The sequence below is a fragment of the Hordeum vulgare genome, chromosome 4H (assembly GCF_904849725.1).
Source record: "Hordeum vulgare subsp. vulgare chromosome 4H, MorexV3_pseudomolecules_assembly, whole genome shotgun sequence".
Classification (NCBI taxonomy): Eukaryota; Viridiplantae; Streptophyta; class Magnoliopsida; order Poales; family Poaceae; genus Hordeum; species Hordeum vulgare.
The window spans coordinates 445,328,351-445,337,773 of record NC_058521.1 but is presented as its reverse complement, the minus strand read 5'-3'; positions in this window follow the sequence as shown (position 1 = coordinate 445,337,773).

Sequence of the window (9,423 nt, the reverse complement as noted above, 5' to 3'; positions counted from 1 at the left end):
TTGTGCACGTTTGTAGTCGGATCGTCAAAGTCGTCTCCAAAAAATCGATAGTTATCATCTCATCGAAAGATTGGGCCCCTCGCATCTATAAAGTCTCCTATCACAAATCCCATCTTGCTCGACCATATCTTGCAGCATGGGTCTGGACAAGCCCGAAACCTACCTTTGTAACTACCCAGTTACAGAGTAGCGTTTGGTCGGCCCAAAGCAAGTCTGTCACCATCCCGAGTACATGCGACAGCTCAGGTCTTAGGACATAGAACATATGCTGTACTAGAGACTCACAGATGACCTATCATTGCGTCTCATAGTTGGGTCTATCCAACTCAGACCTTATCTTGGCTTGGATTCGACTATGTTGAATCCAACCAGTTCTTTTTGAGCCATGTTATGCGGCTAGCATCCAGTGCTACACGGCCAGTGAGACCGGACCATCCACCGTGTCATATGCTTGTCTAACTCGTTGCGCGTCCACACAACCCTTTCGACTAGGGACTCTTTAGGACAATCATCAAACAATGCATAGTCTCACAAACAAGTCACGTACTTGTTAATTACACATCATTGATAATGTCCAAGGACTATCTTTATTCATAAACACATAGGAAATATCATCATACATGATTGCCTCTAGGGCATATCTGCAACAGTCTCCCACTTGCACTAGAGTCAATCAAATAGACATCAAATGCCCATAGCCCTAACGTGCCCCTCATGCTTGGGCTGTGGAAGCGGCTTAGTCAACGGATCAGCAATGTTTGCATCCGTATGAAACTTGCATAAATTAGTGTCACCTTTCACTACGAGCTTTCATATCAGGTGATACTTTCGGTCTATGTGGCTGGTCTTTTGGTGTTGTCTCGTCTCCTTGGCATGTGCGATGGAACCTGAATTATCACAATAAAGGTCCAACGGTTTTGACCAGCCCGGGAACACACCAACATCTTCCAGGAACTTCCGAAACCAAACACTTTCCTTTGCGGCTTCACAAGCCGCAATGTATTCGGCCTCTGTAATGGAGTCGACCACCGTATCTTGCTTGGAACTCGTCCAGCTCACTGCTCCTCCATTCATGACATACACGAATCGTGTTTGGGATTGACAATCATCCCTGTCGGTTTGGAAACTAGCATCAATGTAACCCTTTACATTGAGCTCCTCCTCACCTCCATAAACTAGGAACATATCTTTAGTCCTTTTCAGGTACTTCAGAATAGTTTTCTTCGCTGCTGAGTGACTCTCACCTGGGTTGGCTTGGTATCTGCTTGTTAATGTTGGAATTATGCCCTAGAGGCAATGATAAATAAGTTATTATTATAATTCCTGGATCAAGATAATCGTTTATTATCCATGCTATAATTGTGTTGAATGAAGACTTAGATACATGTGTGTATACATAGACAAAACACCGTCCCTAGCAAGCCTCTAGTTGGCTAGCCAGTTGATCAAGGATAGTCAGGGTCTTTTGACTATGTACAAGGTGTTGTTGCTTCATAACTGGATCACATCATTGGGTGAATCATGTGATGGACTAGACCCAAACTAATAGACGTAGCATGTTAATCGTGTCATTTTGTTGCTACTGTTTTCTGCGTGTCAAGTATTTATTCTTATGACCATGAGATCATATAACTCACTGACACCAAAGGAATGCTTTGTGTGTATCAAACATCACAACGTAACTGGGTGACTATAAAGATGCTCTATAGGTATCTCCGAAGGTGTCTGTTGAGTTAGTATGGATCAAGACTGGGATTTGTCACTCCGTGTGATGGAGAGGTATCTCGGGGCCCACTCGGTAATACAACATCACACACAAGCCTTGCAAGCAATGTGACTTTATTGTAAGTCACAGGATCTTGTATTACGGAACGAGTAAAGAGACTTGCCGGTAAACGAGATTGAAATAGGTATGTGGATACTGACGATTGAATCTCGGGCAAGTAACATACCGAAGGACAAAGGGAATGACATACGGGATTATATGAATCCTTGGCACTGAGGTTCAAACGATAAGATCTTCGTAGAATATGTAGGATCCAATATGGGCATCCAGGTCCCGCTATTGGATATTGACCGAGGAGTCCCTCGGGTCATATCTACATAGTTCTCGAACCCGCAGGGTCTCCACACTTAAGGTTCGGCGTTGTTTTATACGTATTTGAGTTATATGGTTGGTTACCGAATGTTGTTCGGAGTCCCAGATGAGATAACGGACGTCACGAGGGTTTGCGGAATGGTCCGTAGAGAAATATTGATATATAGGATGACCTCATTTGATTACCGAAAAGTTGTCGGCATTACCGGGAATGTACGGGGAGTGACGAATGGGTTCCGGATGTTCATCGGGGGGGGGGGGGGGGTGGAAGCCCACCCCGGGGAAGCCCATAGGCTTTAGGGGTGCTGCAGCATCCCTTAGTGGGCTGGTGGGCAAGCCTAAGAAGGCCCCTGCACAGGAGATAAGAAAAATCAAAGAGAAAGAAAAAAGGGGAAGTGGGAAGGAAGGGAAGGACTCCACCTTCCAATCCTAGTTGGACTAGGATTGGAGGAGGATTCCTCCTCCCCCCTTCGGCCGACCCCCTTGGGGCTCCTTGAGCCTCAAGGCAAGGCCCCTCCCCTCCCTCCTATATATACTGAGGTATTAGGGCTGATTTGAGACAACTTTGCCACGCCAGCCCGACCACATACCTCCACGGTTTTTCCTCTTGATCGCGTTTCTGCGGAGCTCGGGCGGAGCCATGCTGAGATAAGATCACCACCAACCTCCGGAGCGCCGTCACGCTGCCGGAGAACTCATCTACCTCTCCGTCTCTCTTGCTGGATCAAGAAGGCAGAGATCATCGTTGAGCTGTACGTGTGCTGAACGCGGAGGTGCTGTCCGTTCGGCACTAGATCAGAGTGGATCGTGGGATGGATCGCGGGACGGTTTGTGGGACGGTTCGCGGGGCGGATCGATGGACGTGAGGACGTTCCACTACAACAACTGCATTTATTAACGCTTCCTGCTGTGCGATCTACAAGGGTACGTAGATATGAAATCCCCCTCGTAGATGGACATCACCATGATAGGTCTTCGTGCGCGTAGGAAATTTTTTGTTTCCCATGCGACGTTCCTCAACAGTGGCATCATGAGCTAGGTTCATGCTTAGATGTCATCTCAAGTAGAACACTAAAGTTTTTGTGGGCGGTCATGTGCGATTTGCTGCCCTCCTTAGTCTTTTCTTGATTCCGCGGTATTGTTGGATCGAAGCGGCTCGGACTGACATTACTCATACGCTTACGAGAGACTGGTTTCATCGCTACGAGCAACCCCGTTGCTCAAAGATGACTGGCGAGTGTCGGTTTCGCCAACTTTAGTTGAATCAGATTTGACCAAGGAGGTCGTTGGATGAGGTTAAATAGCAATTCATACATCTTCGTTGTGGTGTTTGCGTAAGAAAGATGCGATCCTACTAGATACCTATGGTCACCACGTAAAACATGCAACAACAATTAGAGGACGTCTAACTTGTTTTTGCAGGGTATGCTTGTGATGTGATGTGGCCAACGATGTGATGTGATATATTGGATGTATGAGATGATCATGTTGTAATAGTTAATATTGACTTGCACGTCGATGGTACGGCAACCGACAGGAGCCATAGGTTTGTCTTTAAACTAATGTTTCTGCTTGCAGATGCGTTTACTATATTGCTAGGATGTAGCTTTAGTAGTAATAGCATGAGTAGCACGACAACCCCGATGGCGACACGTTGATGGAGATCATGGTGTGGCGCCGGTGACAAGAAGATCGTGCCGGTGCTTTGGTGATGGAGATCAAGAAGCACGTGATGATGGCCATATCATGCCACTTATGAATTGCATGTGATATTAATCCTTTTATGCACCTTATTTTGCTTAGAACGACGGTAGCATTATGAGGTGATCTCTCACTAAAATTTCAAGACGAAATTGTGTTCTCCCCGACTGTGCACCGTTGCTACAGTTCGTCATTTCGAGACACCACGTGATGATCGGGTGTGATAGACTCAACGTTCACATACAACGGGTGCAAAACAGTTGCACACGCGGAACACTCGGGTTAAGCTTGACGAGCCTAGCATGTGCAGACCTGGCCTCGGAACACATGAGACCGAAAGGTCGATCATGAATAATATAGTTGATATGATTAGCATAGGGATGCTTACCACTGAAACTATCCTCAACTCACGTGATGAGCGGACTTGAGCTAGTGGAACTGGATCATGAACCACTCAAATGACTAGAGAGATGTACTTTTTGAGTGGGAGTTTAGCAAGTAATTTGATTAGTTAAACTCTAATTATCTTGAACATAGTCTAAGTCCACTTTGAATATATTTGTCTTCTAGATCAATGGCTCACGTGACAGTCACCCTGAATTTTAATACATTCCTAGAGAAAGCTAAGTTGAAAGATGATGGAAGCAACTTTGTAGACTGGGCTCGTAATCTTAAGTTGCTCCTGCAAGCTGGGAAGAAGGATTATGTCCTTAATGCTGCGCTTGGAGATGAACCACCCGCTACGACTGACCAAGATGTTAAGAATGCTTGGTTAACACGTAAGGAGGACTACTTAGTAGTTCAATGTGCAGTCTTGTATGGCTTAGAGTCGGGACTTCAACGTTGCTTTGAGCGTCATGGAGCATATGAGATGTTCCAGGAGTTGAAGTTTATCTTTTAGAAGAACGCCCAGATCGAGAGGTATGAGACCTACGATAAATTCTATGCTTGCAAGATGGAGGAGAATTCGTCTGTGAGTGAACATGTGCTCAAAATGTCTGGGTACTCAAACCGTCTAGCTGAGCTGGGGATTGAACTCCTGCAAGAGGCTATCACTGATAGAATTCTTAAATCACTGCCGCCAAGCTATAAGGGCTTTGTGTTGAACTATAACATGTAAGGGATGAACAAGTTACCCGGCGAGTATTCGTGGTGCTGAAAGTCACAGAGTCAGAACTCCGTAAAGAGCATCAAGAGTTGATGGTGAATAAGACCACTAGTTTCAAGAGAAATGGCAAAGGAAAGAAGGGCAATTCGAAGAAGAGCGACAAGCCTGTTGCCAATCCGACGTAGAAACCCAAAGCTGGACCTAAGTCTGAAACGGAGTGCTATTATTGCAAGGGTATGGGTCACTAGAAGCGCAACGGCCCCAAGTATCTGTCTGATAAGAAGGCGGCCAAAGAAAAATCACGTATATTTGATATACATATTATTGATGTGTACTTAACCAGCTCTCGTAGTAGTGCCTGGGTATTCGATACCGGTTCTATTGCTCATATTTGCAACTCGAAACAGGAACTGCGGAATAAGCGAAGGCTGGCGAAGGATGAAGTGACGATGCGCGTGGGAAATGGTTCCAAGGTTGATGCAATCGCTGTCGGCACAGTTTCACTTCAGTGACCATCAGGATTAGTTATGAACTTAAATAATTGTTATTTAGGGCATGCGTTAAGCATGAACATTATATCTGGATCTTGTTTATTGCGATATGGTTACTCGTTTAAGTCAGAGAATAATGGTTGTTCTATTTCTCTGAGTAATATCTTTTATGGTCATGCACCCAATGTGAGAGGATTGTTCATATTGAATCTTGATAGTGATAATACACATATACATAACATTGAGACCAAAAGAGTTAGAGTTAACAATGATAGCGCCACGTTTTTATGGCACTGCCGCTTAGGTCATATTGGTGTAAAGCGCATGAAGAAACTCCATACCGATGGACTTTTGGAGTCACTTGACTTTGATTCACTTGACACGTGCGAACCATGCCTCATGGGCAAGATGACTAAAACTCCGTTCTCCGGAACAATGGAGCGTGCAAGTGACTTGTTGGAAATCATACATACCGATGTGTGTGGTCCGATGAGTGTGGAGGCACGCGGCGGATATCGTTATTTTCTCACCTTCACTAACGATTTGAGTAGATATGGTTATGTCTACTTGATGAAGCACAAGTTTGAAACATTTGAAAAGTTCAAGCAATTTCGGAGTGAAGTTGAAAATCATCGTAACAAGAAGATCAAGTTCCTACGGTCTGATCGTGGGGGTGAATATCTGAGTTTCGAGTTTGGTGCTCACTTAAGACAATGTGGAATTGTTTCACAGTTGACACCGCCTGGAACACCACAGCGTAATGGTGTGTTGGAACGTCGTAATCGTACTTTATTAGAGATGGTGCGATCTATGATGTCTCTTACCGATTTTCTGTTATCGTTTTAGGCTTATGCATTAGAAACAACTGCATTCACTTTAAATAGGGCACCATCAAAATCCGTTGAGACGACACCATACGAACTTTGGTATGGCAAAAGACCAAAGTTGTCCTTTCTTAAAGTTTGGGGATGTGATGCTTATGTCAAAAAGCTTCAGCCTGAAAAGCTGGAACCCAAAGCGAAAAAGTACGTCTTCATAGGTTACCCAAAAGAGACAGTTGGGTATACCTTCTATCTCAAATCCGAGGGCAAAGTGTTTGTTGCTAAGAACTGAGATTTTCTTGAGAAGGAGTTTCTCTCGAGAGAATTGAGTGGGAGGAAGAGAGAACTTGATGAGGTTGTCGAACCTCTCATCCCTCTAGATGGTGGCGCAGGGCAAGGGGAAACCCCTGTCGTTACGACGCCGGTTGAGGAGGAAGTTAATGATGATGATCATGAAACTCCGGATCAAGTTTCTATCGGACCTCGCAGGTCGACGAGATCGCGTACTACTCCAGAGTGGTATGGCAATCCCGTCTTATCAATTATGTTGTTAGACAACAATGAGCCTGCAAATTATGAAGAAGCAATGGTGGGCCCGGATTCCAACAAATGGCTGGAGGCCATGAAGTCCGAAATAGGATCTATGTATGAAAACAAAGTGTGGACTTTGGAAGTACTACCTGAAGGCCGCAAGGCTATTCAGAACAAATGGATCTTTAAGAAGAAGACGGACGCTGACGGTAATGTGACCATTTATAAAGCTCAACTTGTGGGAAAGGGTTTTTCACAAGTTCAAGGAGTTGACTACGATGAGACATTCTCACCCGTAGCGATGCTTAAGTCCGTCAGAATCATGTTAGCAATAGCTGCATTTTTCGATTATGAAATCTAGCAGATGGATGTGAAAACGGCGTTCCTTAACGGTTTCCTTAAGTAAGAGTTGTATATGATGCAACCCGACCGTTTTGTCGATCCTAAAAATGCTAACAAAATGTGCAAGCTCCAGCGATCCATTTATGGACTGGTGCAAGCATCTCGGAGTTGGAATAAACGCTTTGATGAGGTGATCAAAGCATTTGGGTTTATACAAGTGGTTGGAGAATCTTGTATTTACAAGAAAGTGAGTGGGAGCTCTGTGGCGTTCCTAATACTATATGTGGATGACATATTACTGATTGGAAACGGCGTGGAGTTTTTGGAGAGCATAAAGGATTACTTGAATAAAAGTTTCTCTATGAAGGACCTAGGAGAACCTGCTTACATTCTAGGCATAAAGATTTATAGGGATAGATCAAAACGCCTGATAGGACTTTCACAAAGCACATACCTTGATAAAGTTTTGAAGAGGTTCAAAATGGAACAGTCCAAGAAGGGGTTCTTGCTAGTTTTACAAGGTACGAGATTGAGTAAGACTCAGTGCCCAGCAACTGATAAAGATAGAGCCTATGAGCACCGTCCCCTATGCTTCAGCCATAGGTTCTATCATGTATGCAATGCTGTGCACTAGACCGGACGTTAGCCTGGCCATAAGTATGATAGGCAGGTTCCAGAGTAATCCAGGAGTGGATCACTGGACGGCGGTCGAGAATATCCTGAAGTACCTGAAAAGGACTAAGGAGATGTTTCTCGTATATGGAGGTGACAAAGAGCTCGCCGTAAAAGGTTACGTCGATGCAAGCTTTGACACAGATCCGGACGACTCTAAGTCGCAGAACGGATACATATTTATTCTTAATGGGGGTGCGGTAAGCTGGTGCAGTTCCAAGCAAAGCATCGTAGCTGATTCTACATGTGAAGCGGAGTACATGGCTGCCTCGGAGGCAGCTAAGGAGGGTGTCTGGAGGAAGCAGTTCATGACGGATCTTGGAGTGGTGCCGAGCGCACTGAATCCAATAACCCTGTTTTGTGACAACACGGGTGCCATTGCCTTAGCAAAGGAACCACATTTTCACAAGAAGACCAGACACATCAAACGACACTTCAACCTCATCCGCGACTACGTCGAGGAGGAGGACGTGAATATATGCAAAGTGCACACGGATCTGAATGTGGCAGACCCGCTGACTAAACCTCTTCCACGGGCAAAGCATGATCAACACCAGAACTGTATGATCCACGGACTAGATTATTGACTCTAGTGCAAGTGGGAGACAGTTGGAATTATGCCCTAGAGGCAATGATAAATAAGTTATTATTATAATTCCTAGATCAAGATAATCGTTTATTATCCATGCTATAATTGTGTTGAATGAATACTTAGATACATGTGTGGATACATAGACAAAACATTGTCCCTAGCAAGCCTCTAGTTGGCTAGCCAGTTGATCAAGGATAGTGAGGGTCTTCTGACTATGTACAAGGTGTTGTTGCTTGATAACTGGATCACATCATTGGGTGAATCATGTGATGGACTAGACCCAAACTAATAGACGTAGCATGTTGATCGTGTCATTTTGTTGCTACTGTTTTCTGCGTGTCAAGTATTTATTCCTATGACCATAAGATCATATAACTCACTGACACCGGAGAAATGCTTTGTGTGTATCAAACGTCACGACGTAACTGGGTGACTATAAAGATGCTCTACAGGTATCTCTGAAGGTGTCCGTTGAGTTAGTATGGATCAAGACTGGGATTTGTCACTCCGTGTGATGGAGAGGTATCTCGGGGCCCACTCGGTAATACAACATCACACACAAGCCTTGCAAGCAATGTGACTTTATTGTAAGTCACGGGATCTTGTATTACGAAACGAGTAAAGAGACTTGCCGGTAAACGAGATTGAATTAGGTATGCGGATACTGACGATCGAATCTCGGGCAAGTAACATACCGAAGGACAAAGGGAATGACATACGGGATTATATGAATCCTTGGCACTGAGGTTCAAACGATAAGATCTTCGTAGAATATGTAGGATCCAATATGGGCATCCAGGTCCCGCCCTTGGATATTGACCGAGGAGTCCCTCGGGTCATGTCTACATAGTTCTCGAACCCGCAGGGTCTGCACACTTAAGGTTCGGAGTTGTTTTATATGTATTTGAGTTATATGGTTGGTTACCAAATGTTGTTCGGAGTCCTGGATGAGATCACGGACATCATGAGGGTTTCTGGAATGGTCCGGCGACGAAGATCTATATATAGGATGACCTCATTTGATTGCCGGAAAGTTTTCGGCATTACCCGGAATGTACCGGGAGTGA